The 10,620-nt window shown below is 41.6% G+C and overlaps 1 protein-coding gene across 13 annotated transcripts in view; it reads left to right on the top strand.

Moving 5' to 3' along the window:
* The window catches only part of CAST (calpastatin), a 513,209-nt gene extending 504,164 nt beyond the window's left edge, over positions 1–9,045 (top strand). For all 13 annotated transcript variants that reach the window (XM_069225757.1, XM_069225792.1, XM_069225782.1 and 10 more), the window contains one exon: positions 7,446–9,045. The gene's annotated coding sequence lies outside the window, so the exon portion shown is untranslated. The remainder of the gene's footprint in view (positions 1–7,445) is intronic.
* Positions 9,046–10,620: the final 1,575 nt, after the last annotated feature.

The raw sequence follows: 10,620 nt of genomic DNA on the forward strand, positions 1-10,620 counted from the left end.
AGACTCATTAGGGGATCCCCAGAGTTCATTAGTTATTCAATGGGTGTCCTCTGATTTCAGTAAGGATTAAATGGGGTGCCCAGAAGTCAGAAGGTTAAGAACACTGCTTTAGTAGACTCTTCAAAGGTGACTCTTGGTAAACACCACATGCCGTAACCAAGCACTATTTACTGTGTGTATATTCTAGCACATCAACAGGCTTCCGTAGGCCAGGCTATCCTAAAAACACTGCTTGAAACATCTGTATAATCTGTTCACTAGCCACCACTTTGGGGAGGAACTGCTTTACAGTCCATGCAGAGCAAGTGTATTTATGGCCACACATGCTCAGTAAGAATCGGGCTGCATATATCAAGCAGAGAGGAATGTTTGTTGAGATTAAAGAGTAAGTCAGCTTTGGCCAATTACAGGGGAGTTATCCTAGTGCCATATCTTACCAATACAATTGGTAACTCCTATTTATGGAAATGATTTGGGGCATGGTGGTATGTGTTAATCTACTGGTCACTTGGAACCTCATGAACTGTATTGCAATTAAACTGTCCCACCCTTTTTCAGTGAAAGGTGCAGTTTTTTGCAGTACAATATTCTTGCTTGGGATGTGTTGGAAAAAACAAAACCATCCTAAGTGCCAGTAATAAAAATCAGAACTGTCCATCAAAGAAACTCTAGTATTCAGGGATCAGTGTCCCAGCCATGTGAGTTACTAGTGACTGGTCAGCTGCTCAGTTCTGCTGAGTTGAGAATTGGACTCCTTTCCCTTGCCTCATTCTCCTCCCACTCAGATGTGAATTATGAATCTGCCACCTCATTTAATGAATTTGAAAACTATTTCACGAGTAGGAACAATGCACAACTTCAAGATTGACAACAAAACAAGAGTTACAAAATAAAATAGTCAAATCATTACAAAAAATTAAATGTATCATGAAGATGCAAGAATGAAGGAGTGGTCCAGAATTTAAGGAGAAAAGGAATGCAATAGAGTGAAACTGAGCCTAGAGGGAATGGCAGGGCAACAAGAAGAATTTGAAATGCAGAATGATCATTGCAGAGAGGAAGACATTTATTGATTAGTGATGAAAAGTAGGGAGGGACAACATCATGAATACATACAAAATAAAGCAGAAGAGACTTCCTGTACTTTAAGTAGTAAGATAAGTCATCTCAAAGAGGTTAAATACAGAAGCTACAAGCACTAGGTGGAAATCTGAACAAGATAGAAGTAGAATTTAAGATAGATTGACGAAGATTAACACCAACCAGTAACAAAGTACAATAGTTAAAGGCATCAAAAGGGTTTTAATAGATTTGAAAAGTAAGGAGCAGGTGCGTGTAACACAGAGAGAAAATGGTAAGGTGCAGATTGAAGCAGGAAGCTACAGAGAGGAGAGAGAAAACAGAATACTTCTGCTAGGCATGTAGTGGATAAGCAAAAAGAACATTATCCTAGTTTTGTTACGATAAAGATATAGAGAAAGTGAGTTCAGCCAAGTTTGTTTGGCCATCAGACATGAACAAATAAAGTCGTGAAGCTGTTTGGAGAAGAAGAAGACAACAAAATAAAGAAAGATACAAGAGGTATCTGTAGAAATGATACAAGAAAACGATAAGAGCGGGCAAAGAGTTTGTAGAGATATAATAATGAAAAGGACCAAAGACATAGCATAGGGGAACTCCCTCACCAAAGGAAAAAGAGGGAAAAGTGAGACCAGCCAAGCAACCATGGAGAATGGAAGCCCTAAATCAAAAGTGACATATATTCAAGAAGATGTTGTAACAAGCATTAGCAAAGCCACTAGGTATTGCCTTTTGGACCTATTAGCTTTATCAGTGTTTTTTTTTTTTCTTTTTCTTTTTGCAATGTTATGCATTCCCCCAATGCTGTTAAATGAGAAAAGGAAATAGCCTATGATGCGGCCAGTGGTGTCATTTTCTGGGCATGCGTGCACCACACATGCTATGGGCAAATAAGAAAAAAAATGCACAAAAGCATTCATTAGAAGTGTGGGTGGGAGGCAATGTAATGTGAGAGAGCAACATGGAGGGTGGGGGAAGCAAAGTGGGGGGTGGGGAGGACAAGCAGTGAGTGCAGAAAGAGTGTGATGTGGGGGAAGCATAATGGAGGGAAGAAAGACAGGTGCAATTCAGAGGGTGGGGATAAGAAATAATAAGTAGAGAGCTGGTGAAGGGGAAGGACAGGGGCAATAAAACAGTGGTGGGTGGAGGATACGAAAGCAAGTGCAACATGGAGGTGGGGCAGGTAGAAGCACACAGTCGACAGAGAGCAGCACTGGCTGCAGATGGAGGGAAATTCCCCAAGGGAGACATCTGGAAAACACATGCACTCTTGTGGAGTGATTAACAAATAAGAAAAAAAGTGGTGCTTGAAAATCAAGCAGTGAAAGCACAGACGTCAGCCAGCCATTAGAGACAGACTTTATGCTCTATGGAAGGGTCAAAGACAAGATTGACAAACTTGGATACAAAAAAAGCCAACCCATGGCAAGCAATGTGCTGGCTCCAAGCCCATGTATGTTCATGTAAACCCCAATAGGCCTTTTTCAAATAAACAACTACACATTCTGGTAGGCATGACCTACAAAATGAGTATTTAGAATGAGAAGGATATGTGAGCACGTTAGTGACAAATGCTAGAGCAGTTTGGGGGAAAAGCCACAAATAGACCTTTTTGCAAAGCACGCACTTAAAATGCCAAGGCTTTGCGTCCATGTTTCCATGACCAGTCTTGCGGTAAAGCACTGTCAATAGGTTGGTCAAGGACATTTTTGTATGCCTTTTCACTAATTTCAATGACCTACCCCCACAATGAAAACAGACAAACCTTACATTAATCTTAGTAGCCTTGCAGTTGGCTGGACAGGGGTAGTATTCATAACTCGTGATGGTTTTCTACGTCTCCTGATGGTTACAGCCGGTCACAGGGTAATAAAGAATATTGTCTTTCCAACGCCACTAATGCTACAGGGAGAAGCGTGTTTCACCTTGAAGCAGCTGGACTCAGCCTTCCTATGAAACCTACCATTCATAGGTGTTCTGCAGCATAATGGAGAAGATTTGCACAAAGGAAATCTTACCAAGTAATCTAACAGGAGATACCACAGTCATCAAGTACTTGATGCACTTGGTGGACTCAAGACTCTGTTATGCATGTATATGGGCATACGTGAGCCATAACTGCCTGTACAAGAGAAAGTTTGGAGAAAAAATAAATTTCGACAGTAAAAGATTTCTGGATGGGACAAAAAGAATTTATCCCCAAAGGTCTGCGCCAAAATGCATGTGGAATATGAACCTGTGCAGAACCCATGTGTCAACTGTTCAAGTTAGTGCATGAAGCAGAGGACTACTACCTCACACTAAAGACAGTCTTTATGATTGCAGTCACATCTCTACATAGTCAGCTTAACGCTCCAGGAATCCTACCTCCAGATACACAAGGACTGGGTGGTCACGAGGACTAACCCTCAATGTATTCCAAAGATTTTTTTCTCATATTCATTTCATTCAGTCTGTTTTATCACCAATCTTTTTCCATTAACCAAAGACATGGACAGAAATTACCCTACACATTGTACATGTAAGGAACGCCATTATGTACTACATACTGGAGACTAAAACGCTAGTAGTTCTTTGTGGCACATCTGTAAGAGAGCCCTCCAGTATCGAAAGGAATTATAGTGACATGTATAGCACATATCATCCAGATATGTTAGACACTAGCAGGGACGACCGTAAATCGGAATCCTAAGGTGCATTTTACAATGAAGAAGAAAGGAACTTTACCTTTTGTAGTAAAGGTCTCAGTGAATGTCTCCTTTACTATATATGTATGGCAGTGCAGGTAATGAATACACCCCTTTTCAAGGCACTGTTGTGTGTATGTTCACACAAGTGGGACCAAAGGTTCTTATACATCTTTTTGTAACCACCTACACATCACTCTTACCTTCCTCAAACATCAGAAACTGCTATATAATATGTGCTGCTTGTGAATCCTAACTGTCACATCTCATATGGGGAATTAAAACCTTTATCTTCCACAGACTTTCACACAGCAGAAGCATCTGTAGTGTTGTCCCATCTGGGTGAAGGAAACTGGATGAAGAAAACTCAGACCTTTTTGGTATATCAGACATAACACTGGTGTTAGAAATGGGGCCTTTGGTTGACAGTCAGGTTACACCCTGTTCAAGCAAGGACCCTCACTCTAGTCAGAATCACCCTCAGCTAACCCCTGCTTACCCCCTTGGTAGCTTGGCAGAGCAGTAGGCTTAACTTCAGAGCGCTAGGTGTTAAGTATTTGTACCAACACACACAGTAACTTAATGAAAACACTACAAAATGACACAACACCAGTTTAGAAAAATAGGAAATATTTATCTAAACAAAACAAGACCAAAATGACATAAAATCCGACATACACAAGTCAAGTTATGAATTTTTAAAGATTAAACTCAAAAGTATCGCTTAGAAACAAAAATGCTTCGATGAGATGTTAACACGGCGTCGTGACGGAGTCGTTCCCAACAAGCCGACACCAGCGGTGCCGGACACGGAGTCGCGTAGACCCCCAAGTACAGTACCTTTGGTGAAGAGTGGAAACAAGCCGATGCGCGAAGTCGGGGATCGCAGCGTCTGTGCGAAATGTTGAATCCACGCACTTCGAGTGGCGTCGGTCATGACGTGGTGCGGCAACTTCCACGGAGTCGCAGACTTCAGCGGGGCTGCAGTGGCATCGGGCCTGCGAAGAGCGTCGCGTTCCAGCAAAGGTCACAGCGTCAGGTGCAGGCGGCGTTACCGGATTCAGCAGCGGCATCGGTCCGGAGTTGTCCGAAGTCGATTTCCTTGGGTTTCCACCAGCTTTCCTGTCAAGGGCCCAGGGACTGGATAGGGCACCACTTGTCAGAGCAGGAGTCTCTCCAGTGACTCCAGGTGCTGGCAGAGAGAAGTCTTTGCTGTCCCAGAGACTTCAAACAACAGGAGGCAAGCTCTAAATCAAGCCCTTGGAGATTTCTTCACAAGATGGAAGGCACACAAAGTCCAGTCTTTGCCCTCTTACTCTGGCAGAAGCAGCACTGCAGGAAAGCTCCACAAAGCACTGTCACAGGCAGGGCTTCACTTCTTCCTCAGCTATCAGCTCTTCTCCAGGCAGAGGTTCCTCTTGGTTCCAGAAGTGTTTTTAAAGTCTGTAGATTTGGGTGCCCTTCTTATACCCATTTTAGTCTATGAAGTCACCTTTCTTCAAAGGGGACTCACACCTACTTGTGAAATCCTGCCTTGCCCAGGCAAGGCCTCAGACACACACCAGGGGGTTGGAGCCAGCATTGTCTGAGGCAGGCACAGTCCTTTCAGATTAGAGTGACCACTCCACCCCTCCCTCCTAGCAGAGATGGCTAATCAGGAAATGCAGGTTACACCCCAGCTCCCTTTGTGTCACTGTCTGGTGTGAGGTAAAAAACAACCCAACTGTTAAACTGACCCAGACAGGGAATCCACAAACACAGCAGAGTCACAGAATGGTTTAAGCAAGAAAATGCTCACTTTCTAAAAGTGGCATTTTCAAACGCACAATCTCAAAATAAACTTTACTAAAAGATGTATTTTTAAATTGTGAGTTTAGGGACCCCAAACTCCACATGTCCATCTACTCTCTAGGGGAATCTACACTTTAATCATATTTAAAGGTAGCCCCCATGTTATCCTATGAGAGAGACAGGCCTTGCAACAGTGAAAAACGAAGTTGGCAGTATTTCACGGTCAGGACATATAAACCACATTACTATATGTCCTACCTTATTCATACACTGCACCCTGCCCTTGGGGCTACCTAGGGCCTACCTTAGGGGTGCCTTACATGTAAGAAAAGGGAAGGTTTAGGCCTGGCAAGTGGGTAAACTTGCCAAGAAGAATTTACAGTGTAGAAATACACACACAGACACTGCAGTGGCAAGTCTGAGACATGATTACAGGATTACTTATGTGGGTGGCAGAACCAGTGCTGCAGGCCCACTAGTAACATTTGATTTACAGGCCCTAGGCACCTCTAGTGCACTTTACTAGGGACTTAACAGTAAAACAAATATGCCAATCATGGATAAACCAATTACATACAATGTACACAGAGAGCATATGCACTTTAGCACTGGTTAGCAGTGGTAAAGTGCTCAGAGTTCAAAAGCCAACAGCAAAAGGTCAGAAAAAAGAGGAGGCAGAAGGCAAAAATATTGAGGATGACCCTGCATAAGCAAAAAAGTCCAACAACTGGCCAATCTAAAATCGTTTCTGTCCACAGCTCCACATCTGGTGCAGGTAGCAAAGTTGTTCAACCACATCACCCTGCTACTCTTTCACTCAGAATGTGAAAGAAATGCCAGAGGCAACCTCCTAACTAAACACCCTATGAACGAAAAAAATCCTTCTGCTATGAAACCTTGAACCTTTTTGTGGTAAAATCCCATTGCCTCACTCAAACACCGAGCCCTTAAGAGATAATGAATTTCATTATATACCCATCACTGTCTCTCTCTGCTGGCTCTACATTGTATTCCCTGCATTGTGGTTAGATAGTAGCAGAGAACAGGTGTTTCTTCCTTTGGAGTACATAGGATTGCATGCTGGCATGACCACATGAATTGAATGTCTAATGTTATAGCCAGATTTTCCCCACTCTCTTCCACTCCTTAAGGTTCGTTGTCACGTTTTCATTTCTTTGCTCTACATTTTCTGTCCTGCTGCCTGGAGAAAAGGAACAACAAAATGGCCGTGAGCAGTGTGTAGCGAGCTCCAAGTAAACTAGCAAAAGATTATCTGAATCCTTACAGGAAATCGAAGGGGTTAGTTTTTAGTATAGATGTATGGAAAAAGTAAACAATGGGCAGTAGATGGAGATCACTTTAGTGGGACCAGTGGCAACTGCCTGTGTGTCTCCAGATTATAATGTTTCTATGTTTAATGGGCATCTGCTGGGCCCTTCATCTTTCCAAGGCGGATAAAAGTTGTATATTTGGTCTATAGTAAAAACTGTACTTTATAATCGAGGCGAAAGGCAGTTTCATTGTGTTCGTTCCTATTAATATAGTAATAGACATTTTACATTGTCTCACTTTTCCAACAGGCCGTTATGGAGCTACACATAAAATATTAATATTAGTATTAGAATTATTACATAGTTGCAGATTTAATATAGCAGAAAGGTGCTTAATATGGAGGAATACTACAAGTTTGCTGGTGGGTAATGTTGGTAATAGAAGATGCAATGATGTGTTAGACAAATTTGGTTGTGATGGAATAGTCTTTCTTACATGTGTCCTACCATGAAAAGCTTAAGAATTTTTGTACTAGCTCCTAAGTTATACAAATGGCTCCAAGTAGCTGAGTTTCTTCCTAAATGTTTTTATTGGTCTTCATTTTATATTTTTCAGGTCATCGGACGATGTCCAGGTAGAATATGGGAAGTTACTTGTGAAGAACAAAAGCAGTTGCAGCAGATGGTTATTTTGGGGTCAGCATGTAAATGTTCTAATAATGTTCCAAGAACATTGTTCTTAAACTTTTCATCTCCTTTTGTATTAAATATTATGTTCCTCCTTTTTTATCTTTTCCGTCAGGCTTCATGGAAGAAATATGCTTTATATTTTTAAAATAATAAATATCACAGTGACTTCTTGAGACAAAAATACAAACATTGGCACATATTCTCCACTGGTTAAAGATCTGGGTAGTGATGACAGTGACTCCTCTGGGTGTTCAACATTGAAAAGAATAAATTGGACAGTTTTGAATGGAATTTGTTATTGTCCCTATTACGCCTTTGTATGCTGTACTTCGTAATTCCAAGAGTGAATGTTGGAGACTCAAAGAGGCCTTCTATCCATCATAGAAGATATATATATTTTTTCATTAAAACTACTGATCACCACAACCGCCCAAGGGATCCTCAAGCAAAGAAAGGATGCATACACCCTCCAGGTCCTGCCATGTTGAGTATGCTAGGCGTGGACTTAGCAGATACGGCTGGATACCGTGAAGCAGCTGTAGACTGGAAGCCACAAGTAGAGTCCCAGCACTGAATAGTAATACAATGGAGCTGCTTTTATGTATTCCTGAATCTTGTCAAGGTGTGGTACTTCAGACGAGTCATGTCGGAGGTGTCTTATACATTATGTACATTCAGGTGATAATATATTGCCCTACTGCGGAAACCTACAGGTGTCTCTTCTTTCAAATGTATTTTGCATAAAACACAGGGGCACATCTTCGAAGGTAGACTTCAGATCATGGTTTGAAGACATGTTTTATCCTTGTGTATCTTTTTTGCTGTTTTAAAGCCCACCAAATATGTGCTGTATCAACATGTGTGCAGTCAGTCCACACTCCAGCAATACGCTGACTGGACAATTTTCTTTGACTCTCAGCGGTCTTATTCACAGTTTAGAAATCATGATGCCGCTTTTATTCAATACCTCCATATACACATTATTTGTAAACTCTAGTTTAACGAACAAAATAAATGTGCTTAGACTGCAAAACCTTTACCTTGCATCACATACAGAATTCCCAAAAAGGCGTTTCCATGACAAAGTTACAGCCGATTGTTTTAAAGTTCTTTGCACAATGGCTGATGCAGTTAGACGAAACCTATGCATTGTGTACACTTTATCTAGAATAGGGGTGCGTGTGAGAGTGTGTGTGCGCGCGTGTGTACATAGGAATTCTGGGAAGCAATGGTAAACGACATGTAGTAAATGTAAGGATGAGGGATGCTGAAAGTGCCTTTCTGCAGGGCATCTACTCGGCTCTGCATGTGCAACCTCACTTTCTAAGAGTAACTTGCCGTTCATTGGTCTTGTGTAAACATTATATAACTGATTGCCTCGTTTACAGCAACTGGCTCCCAGGGTTAGGCTGACTCTAGAACCGGAAGTTGAAAAATATCTTGACGGTTTACCCAAGACTGTATCAGTAGCAGATGAAAAGCTGCTTTGCACACTAAGTAATAAAAAAAGGTTTTAGAAAAAGAAATTCTGTGTCTGCTTTACATTTATTCTTTTTATTGTCATTTCCTCTCAAGAAAATATGTGCCTAGTACAGACTGACAACCTTTACGCTGCAGTAGGCGTTTCGTTATTTAGCCAACCAAAAATGGGTTTTCTACAGCACAAATATTTGTGAATATTCAATTGCGTATTTCAGTAGGCCATAAAAATACATCTTTTAATCTAGTTTCAAGGCCTAAAGTTTTTTTCTTTTTTTCTTTTTTAAATGATGCTTAGTCTGCCTTCCTTTACTGCCAAGGAGTAACTAGATTCACAAGCAAAGTAATCATTCCTGAAAAATTTTGTGCAGTCAAAAATCACATGTTGCTTACGTATGAGCGTATACACCATAGCACAAATCACCTTGAAAAAATTCAGCTTCACAAACACAGTTAGACAACTATACAGGAAAACTGTTGTATTTCACATTTTATTTCATGGCATATTCATTACTAGTAAGAAATATCAGAACTACTGTTAGAGTTTTCATCCGTGGCGTGGTCTCCCTTAACTTTTTGCCTCTGTTTCCCAGGTTGTTGATGTGTGCTGGACTCTGATTTTGCTGTTTTTGTTACTCTGGGCACTTTACCACTGCTAACCAGTGCTAAAGTGCAAGTGCTCCTTTACAAAATGTGTATGTAATTGGTTTATCCATGATTGGCATATTTGATTTATTAGTAGGTCCCTAGTAAAGTGCACTAGAGATGTCGGGCCTGTAAATCAAATGCTACTAGTGGCCCTGCAGCACTGGTTGTGCCACCCACATTAATAGCTCTGTAATCATGTCTCAGACCTGCCACTGCTGTGACTGTGTGTGCATTTTTGACTGTAAATTCGACTTACAGTATACCCACTTGCCTGGCCTAAACCTTCCCTTTTCTTACATGTAAGCCACCCCTAGGTTAGGCCCTAAGTAACCCCAAGGGCAGGGTGCAGTGTATGTTTAAGGTTGGGCATATAGTAATGTGTTTTATATGTCCTGACAGTGAAATATTGCTAAATTCGATTTTCACTGTTGTAAGGCCTGCCCCTCTCATAGGTTAACATGGGGGCTACCTTTAAATCTGATTAAAGTGTAGATTCCCTTTGGGAGCGGATGGCCAGTTGGAGTTTGGGGTTCTGAACTCACAATTTAAAAATACACCTTTTAGTAAAGTTGATTTTAAGATTAGACTTTTAAAAAGTGGGCATTTTCTTGCTTCTACCATTTCTGTGACGCTGCCTGTTTGTGGATTCCCTGTCTGGGTCAGTTTGAGAGTTGGGCTAGTTGCACCTCACGCTAGACAGTGACACAAAGGGAGTTGGGGTGTAGCCTGCATATCCTGATGAGCCATCTGTGCTAGGAGGGTGGGGAGGAGTGGCCACTCACACCTGAAAGGGCTGTGCCTGTCTTCACACAATGCATTCTCCAACCCCTGGTGAGTGTCAGGGGCCTGGCCTGGACAAGACAGGATTTCACATTTAAGAGATACTTTGCTTTGAAGTAGGCCTACTTCAAAGGAGAAATTGGGTATAAGAAGGACACCCAAAACCACAGACTTTAGAACACTTCTGGAAACCA

This window comes from Pleurodeles waltl, chromosome 1_1 (genome assembly GCF_031143425.1).
Source record: "Pleurodeles waltl isolate 20211129_DDA chromosome 1_1, aPleWal1.hap1.20221129, whole genome shotgun sequence".
Lineage (NCBI taxonomy): Eukaryota > Metazoa > Chordata > Amphibia > Caudata > Salamandridae > Pleurodeles > Pleurodeles waltl.